At 47.3% G+C, this 12,052-nt stretch overlaps 1 long non-coding RNA gene across 1 annotated transcript; it reads left to right on the forward strand.

Annotated features, from left to right (window-relative positions):
- The first annotated feature begins 1,404 nt into the window (after positions 1 to 1,404).
- LOC145525575 (uncharacterized) lies at positions 1,405 to 11,583 on the forward strand. The gene is made up of 2 exons (XR_014068299.1): positions 1,405 to 1,683; positions 8,872 to 11,583. It is a non-coding gene; the product is annotated as an uncharacterized LOC145525575 (long non-coding RNA).
- The last annotated feature ends 469 nt before the right edge of the window (positions 11,584 to 12,052 follow it).

Raw genomic sequence — 12,052 nt, forward strand, 5'->3', positions numbered from 1 at the left:
AGGGAAAGGCTACCCACTCCAGTATTCTGGCCTGGAGAATTCCAGGAACTGTATAGTCCTTGGGGTCACAAAGAGTTGGACACGACTCGGCGACTTTCACTTTCACTTCACTTTTCACCTTCCTGGAATAGAATGACCCCTGCCCCACAGGCTTAGACATTCCGCACAGGAGTTGGGGACTTACCCCACAGCCTGCTCTGGCCAAGCCCTTGGGCCTGGGGAGTCTGCTGTGCAGAGGACCCTACAAGCAAATGACGTCTGCTGTGCAGAGGACCCTACAAGCAAATTACGTCCGAAATCGATTTTGTTTCTGTCAGAACACTGCTTTAAAAACTATTCTGAAAGGCCAACAAAAGACAAAGCCCCTTTTAATCCAGGTGGCAGCACCTTGTTAATAATAATAACAATAAAGCAATGAGGGTGCTTTGAAGAAGAGTAAATTAGCATTCTGACTCGGGCAGTGTCAAAGCCCTGAGACCTGACTCAGTCACCCAGGTAACCACATCCTGATCCAAGGACTCATACACTTCCTGAGCTGGGAACAAGGGCCCTGGCCCTCCCACACCCCAGGGTTTTATCCCCTCTTCTATCTCCATTTCAGCCCACGGGAGAAGAGGTGAGGGCAGACCTACCAGGAAAGGCAGAACCCAGCCGTGGAGCCAGCTTTCTGGGGCAGCTCTCTGGATGGCAATTAGAATTGTCGGTGGGAGATGAAATGGCCATCTTTGAAATGCGGACAGGACAGGAGGTCTTTGAACTGGGAGCGTCTGCCACTAGTCCGAGCTGCACTGTGGTCTGAAGTCTGGCCCGGAAAGGCCCTGGGGAGCTTGTGACGGAATGAAAAGACAGCCAGATTTGGACCCTCAACGAACACAAGTAAAACCCGGGAGGAGGTGAAGCGATGACAGAACGCGTCTGGGTTGGATAAAAAGCATCAATCTAGCCCTATCTGTCACATTAAATTTTTTTTTTTAACCAAAAGGTCATTTTATTGTAGCACACATGTAAATGGATGCAATTCATGTTAATGTTTAAATTTCTACGTATTTGGTAAGGGAGGAAAATGAGAGTAACTCAGGGCTTGCAGTCACAAGAAAAGTGTGACTGATGTGTATTGGGGTTGTGCGTGAATGCTCAGTCATGTCCGAGTCTTCGTGACCCCCCTGGACTGTAGCCCACCAGGCTCTGTCCATGGAGTTTCCCAGGCACGGATACTGGAGTGGGCTGCCATTTCCTTCTCCAGGAGTAGTCCTGGGGCTGGGGTAGGATAAAGATTACCCCTTGGCCTTGAATTGTTACAAATTCCTGGTGCAGCTGCTTCTCTGGAATTTAGGGGAGGGTGTGCTCTCCCTGCCCACCCCTACCTCCATGTAATATCTTTAGGACTCTCCTCTCAGCCTTATCAGTTCTTTAGAGGAGGCAAAGGATGTCACCGGCCTCCCAGTAGCAACTGCCAAAAGTGCCTCTTGGGGTGTGTGTAGGAGGAAATAACCGCTAGCAGCCGTCGTGGGCCATTTCCTCTGTGTCCTTGATGGCCAGTGTCCAGCCACCTTGCTCATCCAATCATTCAGCGAATAGCTGGTGACTTTCTTCTGTGTACCAGCGGGTGAAAGGAAGTCGCATGGAGCAGAAATGGAATCAGAGCTTCTCGCAAGGCGGGAGAGAAGTCAGATTCTGAACCATGTGAGTCCCCAGCCGCAGCAGAAGTTAGCAGCTGACACCAGTGCGCCACCGGTGGCTTCTGTAACGCCCACTCTTCCTGTTTGTGGGTGAGAGATGGAGCGGGATCACAAAGATGGAACCGCTAGGGACCAACAGGTGGAATCCCCTTGTCAATGGGAAGAAAATGCCAATGTGAGAGTTGCGAGTTAAATTTTTTAACTTGTTTTTATTTATTTGTTTGGCTGTATCAGACGGCATGGGGCTCTCTAGTCGTGGTTTAATTGCCCTAGAGCATGTGGGGTCTTAGTTCCCGACCAGGGATCGAACCTGGGTCCCCTGTATTGAAAGGAGAATTCTTAAACCACTGGACTACCAGGGAAATCCCGTAGGTTGGGTCTTATTGGGGGCAAAATGAGGACTCTAGCCTGCAAGACAAAATTTCATAGAGAAACTGCTCTGAAGAGGTAGGTGCTGACTGAAAAAAAAAAAAAATACACAGCCTAAAAGTTGAGAGTTATGTTTTATTCATCAGACATTCGGAGCACTTCAAGCCCAGAGGCAAGACTCTCGGATCACTCTGAGGGACTGCTTCTAAGAGGCAAGGGGGAGATAGGAAGGATACACAGCTTTTGCAACAAAGATCAGATAGTTGGGACATCAAAAGGTTATTGTTAATTAAAGAAAATGAGATATCTCAAATTAATTTAGTGCTTTTCTCTGTCAGTTAAGTTCAGTTCAGTCGCTCAGTCGTGGCCGACTCTTTGCGACCCCATGAACTGCAGCACGCCAGGCGTCCCTGTCCATCACCAACTCCCTGAGTCCACCCAAACCCATGTCCATTGAGTCGGTGTTGCCATCCAACCATCTCATCCTCTGTCGTCCCCTTCTCCTCCTGCCTTCAATCTTTCCCAGCATCAGGGTCTTTTCAAATGAGTCAGCTCTTCACATGAGGTGGCCAAAGTATTGGAGTTTCAGCTTCAGCATCAGTCCTTCCAAAGAATATTCAGGACTGATTTCCTTTAGGATTTCTATGTTTGGGAAGACGCAAAATCTGGGTGCATAGAAATCATTCCTTTGAAACGCACCCCAGCTACCTGGGGCCAGTATACTGTGTTTTCTCTCCCTGAGCCTCCTCAGGGTGCATGGTCGGGCTGTGGGGGGGGGGGGGGTCGGGGGGGGTGTCAGGGGGGCGGTGCTTGCAACAGCAGCCTTCTGTTCCCACCCTGAGCTCCCTCAGGGCTCACCATTTGGGTGGCTCTCATACGATGGTTTCATGGCTGCCACGTCCTTTGTTTACTGATATGGCAGGCAATATTTTTAACTCACAGAGGGAAAGCCAGTATTCTCCGTCATTTCGGTGAAGGGCATGTTGCCATCAAGCACACACTTTGACGAAGGCTTGCTGCTGGCCGCGAAGAGCAGAGGTCACCTTTTTTGTTTTCCTTTAGTTAATTGGAGTGTAATTGCTTTACTGTACGGTGTTAGTTTCTGGTGTACAAAGCAGTGAACCAGCCGTATGTATACACGTATCCCCTCCCTCCTGAGCGCCCCCCATCCGCCGGCTCTCAGCCATCACAGAGCCCCGAGCTGAGCCCCCGTTACACGGCAGCTCCCCACTAGCTCTCTGTTCTGCATGTGGTCATGTGTCCGTCAATGCTGCTCTTGCAACTCGCCCCACCCTCTCCTTCCCCATCGTGTCCACACATCCACCCTCTACCTCTGCGTCTCTATTCCTGCCCTGCAAATAGGTTCATCAGCAGCATTTTTCTAGATTTCCTGTATACGTGTTAATATACAATATGTGTCTCTTTCTGACTTACTTCACTGTGTGTGTCAGACTCTAGGTTCATCTCCATCACTACAGATGACCCAATTTCATTTCTTTTTATGGCTGAGTAATATTCCATTATATATATGTGCCACCAGATGCTACCTTTAATGATTTCAGTGCTTGTCTAAATATGAGGAGATGCAAGAATAATTGAGCTCATAAAATCTTCTGAAAATATAAAACTATCTGAAGGCCTCTTCTGCCAGTTTTTCCCAGAGCACAGAGTACTCATTCCTGATCTCCTCCCTGAACTCCTTTAAGGGTGTGTTGAAGGCCAGTGGCTCCAGGGGCTGGCAACTTCATCCTTGTAGAGGCAGGTGCCGGCGGACAGTTTTTAGCTGGCATCCTCTCACTGGGTGGGGAATATTTCCACAAGACTCAGTGACCCCGCTCCTCTCCCAGACACACACAGGAGGTTGTCCCTGATAGTTACACACGATCGCTTGAGATTCTCAGCAGTTCATTGAGTGCCTACGAGCAGTCCCCATGCTCAGGACATCTGTCTTTCCACTCAGGCAAGATGTATCCAGTATTCAACAAGCACTGACTGTCTTCTAGATGGTGAGTGCAGCATCATGTGTCAGGAATAGAGTGGTGAGCAAGTCAGGTGGGGTCCCTGCCCTCAGGTGGATCACAGTCTAGTGGGGAAAGCAAATAGCAATCAAATGACAATGATCAAACAAAAAAACTGTTCCCAAAAGGTTATGACCAACCTAGACAGCATATTAAAAAGCAGACACTTTACTTTGCCAGCAAAGGTCCATCTAGTCAAAGCTATGGTTTTTCCGGTAGTCATGTATGGATGTGAGAGTTGGACTATAAAGAAAGCTGAGCGCCAAAGAATTGATGCTTTTGAACTGTGGTGTTGGAGAAGACTCTTGAGAGTCCCTTGGACTGCAAGGAGATCCAACCAGTCCATCCTAAAGGAAGTCAGTCCTGAATATTCATTGGAAGGACTATGCTTAAGCTGAAACTCCAATAGTTTGGCCACCTGATGCGAAGAACTGACTCATTTGAAAAGACCCTGATGCTGGGAAAGATTGAAGGCCAGAGGAGAAGGGGATGACAGAGGGTGAGATGGTTGGATGGCAGCACCGACTCAATGGACATGAGTTTGAGTAAGCTCTGGGAGTTGGTGATGGACAGGGAGGCCTGGTGTGCTGCGGTCCATGGGGTCGCAGAGTTGGACAGGACTGAGCGACTGAACTGAACTGAACTGAATGGGAAGTTGCTATATGAAATGGGGAGCCCAGCGTTGCCCTCTGTGATGACCTAGAGGCGTGGGATGGCGGGGAGAGGGAAGCTCAGTAGGAACGGAGTATATATATAAAATTGGGCTCCTGGTGACTCAGCTATAAAGAATCCACCTGCAATGCAGGATATGTGGGTTTGATCCCTGGGTTAGGAAGATCCTTTGGAGATGGAAATGACAACCCACTCCAGTATTCTTGCCTGAGAAAATCCTGTGGACAGAGGAGTCTGGCAGGCTACAATCCACTGGGTTGCAAACAGTCAGACTAAAGAACAACAAGAAAGTATACATAATTATGACTGATTCACATTGTTGTACAGCAGAGACCAACACAGCATTGTAAAACAATTTTCCTCCAGTTAAAAAATTAACTGTCCCTTGTGATAAACATGATGAGAAAACCCAAAGGACACTGTGGTAGAGAACAACACTGGATGTGGTCAGAGAGCCTGCTCTGAGGAGGAGCATTCAAAGGCTCAAACGTAGGACTTCCCTAGTGGTCCGGTGGCTAAGCCTCTGGGCTCCCAATGCAGGGTGCCTGGGTTCGAGCCCCGGCCAAGGAACTAGATCCCACATGCTGCAACTAAAGTTTCTGCATGCTGCAACTAAGATTCAGCATGCCATAACTAAGACCCAATGTGGCCAAATAAATAAATCAAATATTTAAAAGAATAATTATAAATGCTCCGATCCAAAGGATGAACCAGCTGCGCAGAAAGTCGGTGAAGGAAAAGTCCTGTCACAGAAAGGACAGTGAGAGCAAGAGTGTGCATGTTCTAGAAGGTGGGGGACTCGACGGGATAAACGGAGCTGAGTAATCCCAGAGGAGGCCGGACAGGAAAGCAGAAGTTAGCTGGGCCCAGCCTCACCTGCTAGACAGGCTGGAGAGCTGAGATTTTACTATGAGTGCGGAAAGAAAGTAGTTCATGTGACTTCCCATCAGAATGGTCTTCCGTGGAAGATCAACTCCTGTTTTTTACAATTCTGGCTGCTGAATGGAGAATGCTGCTGAAAAGAGGCAGCGTGGAAGCTTGGAAACCAGTTAGGAAGCTATTCAGTGGTCCAGGTGACGAAGGACTATGGGCAGAGGAGAGAGGTGAGTGGATTCAGGATACGTTCTGGAGATGTTACTGAAAGGCTTCCTGATGGACTGGGTGGAGGGAAAGCTCCGCCTCCCCAGACCCTCTGGGTGAGAGGTTAGTCAGTCTCCTACCACCTTCCAGCCTCATACAGAGAGCCCGAGGTGGAAGTAAAGGTTCAAATTAGGATACAAATTTTTTAAAAAATATTTATTTACTTATTTGGCTGCACCACACCTTGGCTGAGACATGCAGGATCTTTAGTTACGGCATGTAGGGTCAAACTTGGAACACCCGCATTGGGTGTGCAGAATTTCATATATATGTGGTGTGGGTGTATGTACGTATTCTGGATGTTTTGATAGACAAGGGGAGAGAGAGAGAAAGAGAGAGAAGTTTCTTTTGAGGAACTGATTCACGTGATTATGGAGGCTTGGCAAGTCCTAACCCTGATGGGATAAGCCGGCAGGCTGGACTCAGGGAAGAATTGTTGTTCGAGTCCACAGGCTGTCTGCTGGCAGAACTTCTCCTTGTTCAGTTAAGACCATCAGCTGATTGAATGAGACCCATCCACATTATAAGGGGTGATCTACTTTACTCACAGTCCACTGGTTTAAATATTCGTATCTTATGAAAAAAATGCTCCACAGAAATATCCAAACATCCAGAATAATGTTTGACCAAATACCTGGGCATGATGGCCCAGTCCATTTGATACATAAAGTTCACCATCCCAAGGTCTACACAACAGTTTGATAAATTGCTATGAGAGTTTAAATCGTAAACTCACTTTGGAAGTGGTAGGGAAATTGAAGGTGCTCACACCTTTTAACTCAGCAATGACCGTCCTAGAGATAGACCCTAGAGAAACCGGCCACATGCCCTGGCATATTCATAGCTGCATTGCACAGGACTGGAAACAAGTGTCCATCCATACTGGAGCAGATGACACTGTGGTATATTCACATAACAGAACTCTACAGAACAATGGAAATGAACAAACCGTAGCTACATGCCCTGATATGGACAAATCATAAAAGCATACTGCTAGTGAGAAAACCCAGATGCTTAAGAATACACACTGCATGATTTCATTTACATAAGTTTCCGAAATGGGCAAAACTAACGATGTTGTTTAAGAGTGGTGACATAGGAGGCAAATCTATAAAGAAAAGTAAGGAAGTGATGACTGCAACATTCCAACCGTGCCTTCCTGTAGGGAAACAGACTTGTGATTAAGAGGCAAACAGAGGATGCTTACAGCTTGACAATAATAATCTAGTTTTTGAACAGGGTGGTGGTTACATGGATGTGAACTTTATAATATTTGTTAAACTGTACATTTATTTTGTGTAATTTTCTTTATGAATCACTGTCGCTTTTTAATGTTACAAACACAAAGACACTGGGCAGCCATTGCAGATTTCTTTTGCGTTATATGTCTCATCATAAAATGAAATTAGGGACTTCCTTGGTGGTCCAGTGGTAAAGACTCCGTGCCTCCAGGGCAAGGGATGTGGGTTCAATCCCTGGCTGGGGAACGAAGGTCCCACAGGCCGGGAGGTGAGACCAAAATATGAAAGTAAATAAAATTAAAAGTCTAGATGGCCTTGCAAGGATGCTTGACTCAAGAACAAACCCCTTTTGATGTAAAACCTCATTCATGAGCACCCAGTTTATGACCACGCTAACGGGAAACAAAAATGATGGCTTTTTCTGGAACTTATGGGAAGGTGGTCATCAGCACTCAAAAGCTATCTTCTCAAATACCTTTTAAGTATCTGTCACCTGTCTTACTTAATCCTCAAAATGACCCTGTAGGGGAGACAGTACAACCTCCATATCAGATTCTGAAACTATGACTCCTCAGAGAGGTTAAGTTCCCCCCCGGCCCCGCCTGCCAAGACAGTTAATAAGCAGAAAAGTAAGGACGTCCCTGGTGGTCCAGCAGCTAAGACTCTGAACTCCCAATGCAGGGGTCAGCGGTCCGATCCCTGGTCAGGGAACCAGATCCCACATTCGAATTCAAAGTTCACATGCCGCAACTAAAAACCCTGTGAGCCACTACTAAGACCCAGCATAGTCAAATAAATAAATATTTCTAATAAATAATTTTCTGAAGTATAAAAACAGGATTTGAATCCAAGTCAGGGTGACTGCAAGACGCACGTGCTTTCCCCTTTCTGCCCTGCATCTGATCACAGGGCCCCAGGCGGAGGGAATGTGTAGCCCCTCTTCTATCTGGAAAACTCCTGTTTGTGGCAGGTAAATATTTGTGTGATGAGATGCTTGCAAGGTTTGTAGGGCAAAGGTAATTACATGTTAGAGGGTGGAGCGGAGAGAAGTCCTCAGTGGGGTTAGCGGTTACGTGGGCTTCACATCCACTTTGGGAGGTACCGGGATGTTGGCTCCCTGCCTCCTTGTCAGGCAGGGATGGATGAGGGGTGGGCAGGTGAGCTGGTGCCCTGGGACTGGGGCAGGCACTGTCATCCTGGGGGCGGGAGGCAGGAGCAGCAGGTCAAAACAAGAAATCCCGGTCCGGGAGGAACCAGATCCACAGCTGAGTAAACTGTCCAGACCCTGGTCTTCTACCCAAAACTGTGACAGCAGAGAGCTGGAACCAAAGCTTCGAGGCATAAATGTAGCAGAGAAGCCGGGCAAGCTGCTGCGTAAGGAGAGTAAAAGTGGGCAGGCCCGAGGGAGTCTCCTGGAACCATAATTCGGTGAGGGGCCTGGCTATTGTTCAGTCACCAAGTCACCATGTCTGACCCCTTTTGACCCCATGGACTGCAGCATGCCAGGCTCCCCTGTCCTTCACCATCTCCCAGAGTTTGCTCAAACTCGTGTCCATTGAGTCAGTGATGCCACCCAACCATCTCATCCTCTGCTGCTCCCAGCACCTTTTGCCTTTAATCTCTCCCAGCATCAGGGTCTTCTCTAACAATTCAGCTCTTCGCATCTGGAGGCCAAAATACTGGAGCTTCAGCTTCAGCATCAGTCCTTCCAATGAATATTCCTTTGAATATTAAAGAGTTGATTTCCTTTAGGACTGACTGGTTGGATCTCCTTGCAGTCCAAGAGGCTCTCCAGCGTCTTCTCCAGCACCACAGTTCAAAAGCATCAATTCTTCAGTACTCAGCCGGGAAATCAACCCAAATGTCTCTCCGTGTGGGATCAAAGAAAGTTTGTGATCCAGGCACACAAAGGAACACTAGGCAGCTGTAAGGAAGAATGAGGTACAACTGCCTGCAACGCCATGGAACATGTCTGTGACACTCAAATGAGAAAGGAAATTATGGAAGAGTAATAATTATGTGTGTGAGGCAGACATAACCTCACAGCTAGAGAGTCTCTAAGAATACACTCGAAACTGTTACCCGAAGCTGTATCTGGAATAACTTTTCATTTTACAAATGTCTGCATTGTTTGAAAATTTTTACGAAGTACACATGTGACGTTGTAGTATAAAATTTCCTTGAAAGTGAAAGTGTTAGTTGCTCAGTCATCTCAGACTCTTTGCAACCCATGAACTCTAGCCTGCCAGGACAGAGAATTCCTCTGTCCGTGGAATTTTCCAGGCAAGAATACTGGAGTGGGTAGCCATTGCCTTCTCCCGGGGATCTTTCCAACCCAGGAATTGAATCTGGGTCTCCCGCACTGTAGGTGGATTCTTTACCGTCTGAGCCACCAGGGAAGCCCATAAAATTTCCTTAGAAAGAAATAAATGAGCCCATTTAGAATACCCATCAGGAATCACAATATGTTTTTGTTATACTCAGAAAAGCTTTGTTTTTCTTGACCTTCCAGGGTCTTCAAATAGGTTGTGAGTCAGGGTTTGGTGTTTGCTTCTCAATAATTATTTGGACCTCATCCATGTCTTTGTCTTTCATTCCCAAGTATGTCCTACCAGTAGACTGATGGAAAATGAAAATACAGGGGTTTATTTTATTTTATTGTGATAACACTTAACATGAGATCTAGTCTCTTAAATTTTTTTTAAGTGTACATCGGTGTGGAACATGAGTACAGTGTTGTACAGCACGTTTCTAGAGCTTGTTTATCTTTTTTTTTTTTTTTGGCTGTGGCTTATGGGATTTTAGTTCCCTGACAAAGACTGAACCTGCGCCCTCAGCAGTGAAAGCATGGAGTTCTACCCGCTGGACCACCAGGGAATTCCCAAGAGCTTATTCTTCTTCCTCAACTGAAGTTTTCTGCCTGTGGATCAATAATCCTCCATCCCCATCCCCCTCCCAACTCTGATAACTAGCATTCCAGTCTCCGACGTCACGGATTTGACTACTGAGGTATCGCCCGTGAGTGGGATCGGGCGACACTTGGTCTCTGTCTGGCTTATTTCACTCAGCACGATGTCCTCAAGGTCCGCTGGTGTTGTCTCGTGTTATAGAATATCCTTCTTTTTTACGGTGAATATTTCTCCATTGTATGTACACATCACCTTTTTTTGATTGTTTTCACATTTTCGCCCTTGTGACTAGTGCTGCAATGAACGTGGGAGTGCTAATATCTGACAAGAGGGTCTTCCGCAGAAAAGTCCTGTGAATTCAGACTCTCTAGTGGGTTCCCAGGAAGACTTGGTCCCTGGAAAGTTGAGCAGGAAACAGCCCGCAGGGGACAGCTTGGTGAGAAGATATCTAAGGAATACTGGCTGCAGGACCCTCACCCAACCATCACCCCATGGCTGCCAACCCTGGGCTTCCGCTGAGAAGACTGCAGGAGATCAGAGACGAAGCTCAGTTAGCGCTCTGCCCTTACTCACAAAGCATCCATCCCCCCACACAAGGGAGAGCTAAGGGTAGGGCCGGGCTGCCCTGGGGCCACCGTGGATGTTTCTCCTGGCCTTTCCCCTCCAGAAAAAATAAAAATAAAAAAAGGAAAGCTAAGACACAGCCCTCAGAATGGCAGAAACATGATTCCCACACAAATATACAGCAAGACCATTAATGAGACAATCAGATTGACAGAGTAGGTTCAAAGAACGATGCAAGAAACTGGTGTGTGTGTGTGTGTCTGTGTGTGTGGTTGATTAGGGGATGTGTTGCTGGGTGTACATAAAAGAAATGGTTGGCTCAAGTCACACGCGTCCTCGGTAAAGCTGTGCATCTGGTCTACCTGCAGGGCTAATATAGAAGAGATGTTTCCACTTCACTCACCTTTCTAGCAAACAGAAAAGATTTGCATCTTATCCTTTTTTTGGTAGGTCAGCACCTGACATTACAGACCCTGGGCCCTGACCTATACTAAATAAGAAATGAGGGACTTCCCTGGTGGTCCATGGGTTAAGACTCTGGCCTCCCAATGCTGGGGACCCGGGTTCAATCCCTGGTCAGGGAACTAGATCCCACAAGCTGCAATTAAGACCTGGTGCAACCAGATAAATAAAAGTTAAAAACACACACACACACACACAATTTTATTCTCCTTGAATGGAATTCCTCAGCCAGGATTCTGAAGAGAGGACTGAGACCTAATGCCCAAGACATTCTTTGTACATAATCACTTAACCTCTCTGCATCTGTAGTGATACTCGTGTGCCCTCTGTGAGTGAAATGAGGAACTGATCATCCGAATGATTTTCTGTGTTCTGAGAATCTGGTGACCCTGAGTCTTCCGCCCTAATCCCAACTTTTGGGTAATTCTTCTTCCGAAGAGAAACTACAGGCATGCAGGTTGTCACCCACAGCAGTTGGTACCTTCTGTATCTGAGGGTGGACCAGAGAGGAAAAAAAAAAAAGATAAAATGCTTTACAGAAAGAGCTTCAGTAAGCACTTGAATTTATCCAACGCCAGGAACCCCACAGGGAGGAGAAGCCATGCACACACGTGCAGGGGAAAGAGCCTCCTGTGAGTTTACCCCTCCCCGCCCGCTGGAAGGGGAGCTTCTTAAGACAGAGAAACCGTGGGCTTGCTGAGCCACAGAAGCCCGAGAACACTGGAGTGGGCAGCCTCTCCCTTCTTCAGGGGATCTTCCCAACCCAGGGATTGAACTCAGGTTCCCCGCATTGCAGGCGGACTCTTTACCAGCTGAGCTATGAGGGAAGCCATCCAGTTACCCACACGAAGGCAAACACCCTGAGTAAGGCAACCTCAGGCCATTCACAGTGGGAAAGGGCTTCAACTTGGTTCCCAATTTCATCGGGCGAGACAGTCGCCACAAAGCAGAGACAACCCTTTAAATGTCCAGAAGAGACGGCTTTGGCCAAAGAGCTG

The sequence above is a fragment of the Giraffa tippelskirchi genome, chromosome 11, assembly GCF_054371585.1.
Source record: "Giraffa tippelskirchi isolate mGirTip1 chromosome 11, T2T-mGirTip1v1.2.pri, whole genome shotgun sequence".
Lineage (NCBI taxonomy): Eukaryota > Metazoa > Chordata > Mammalia > Artiodactyla > Giraffidae > Giraffa > Giraffa tippelskirchi.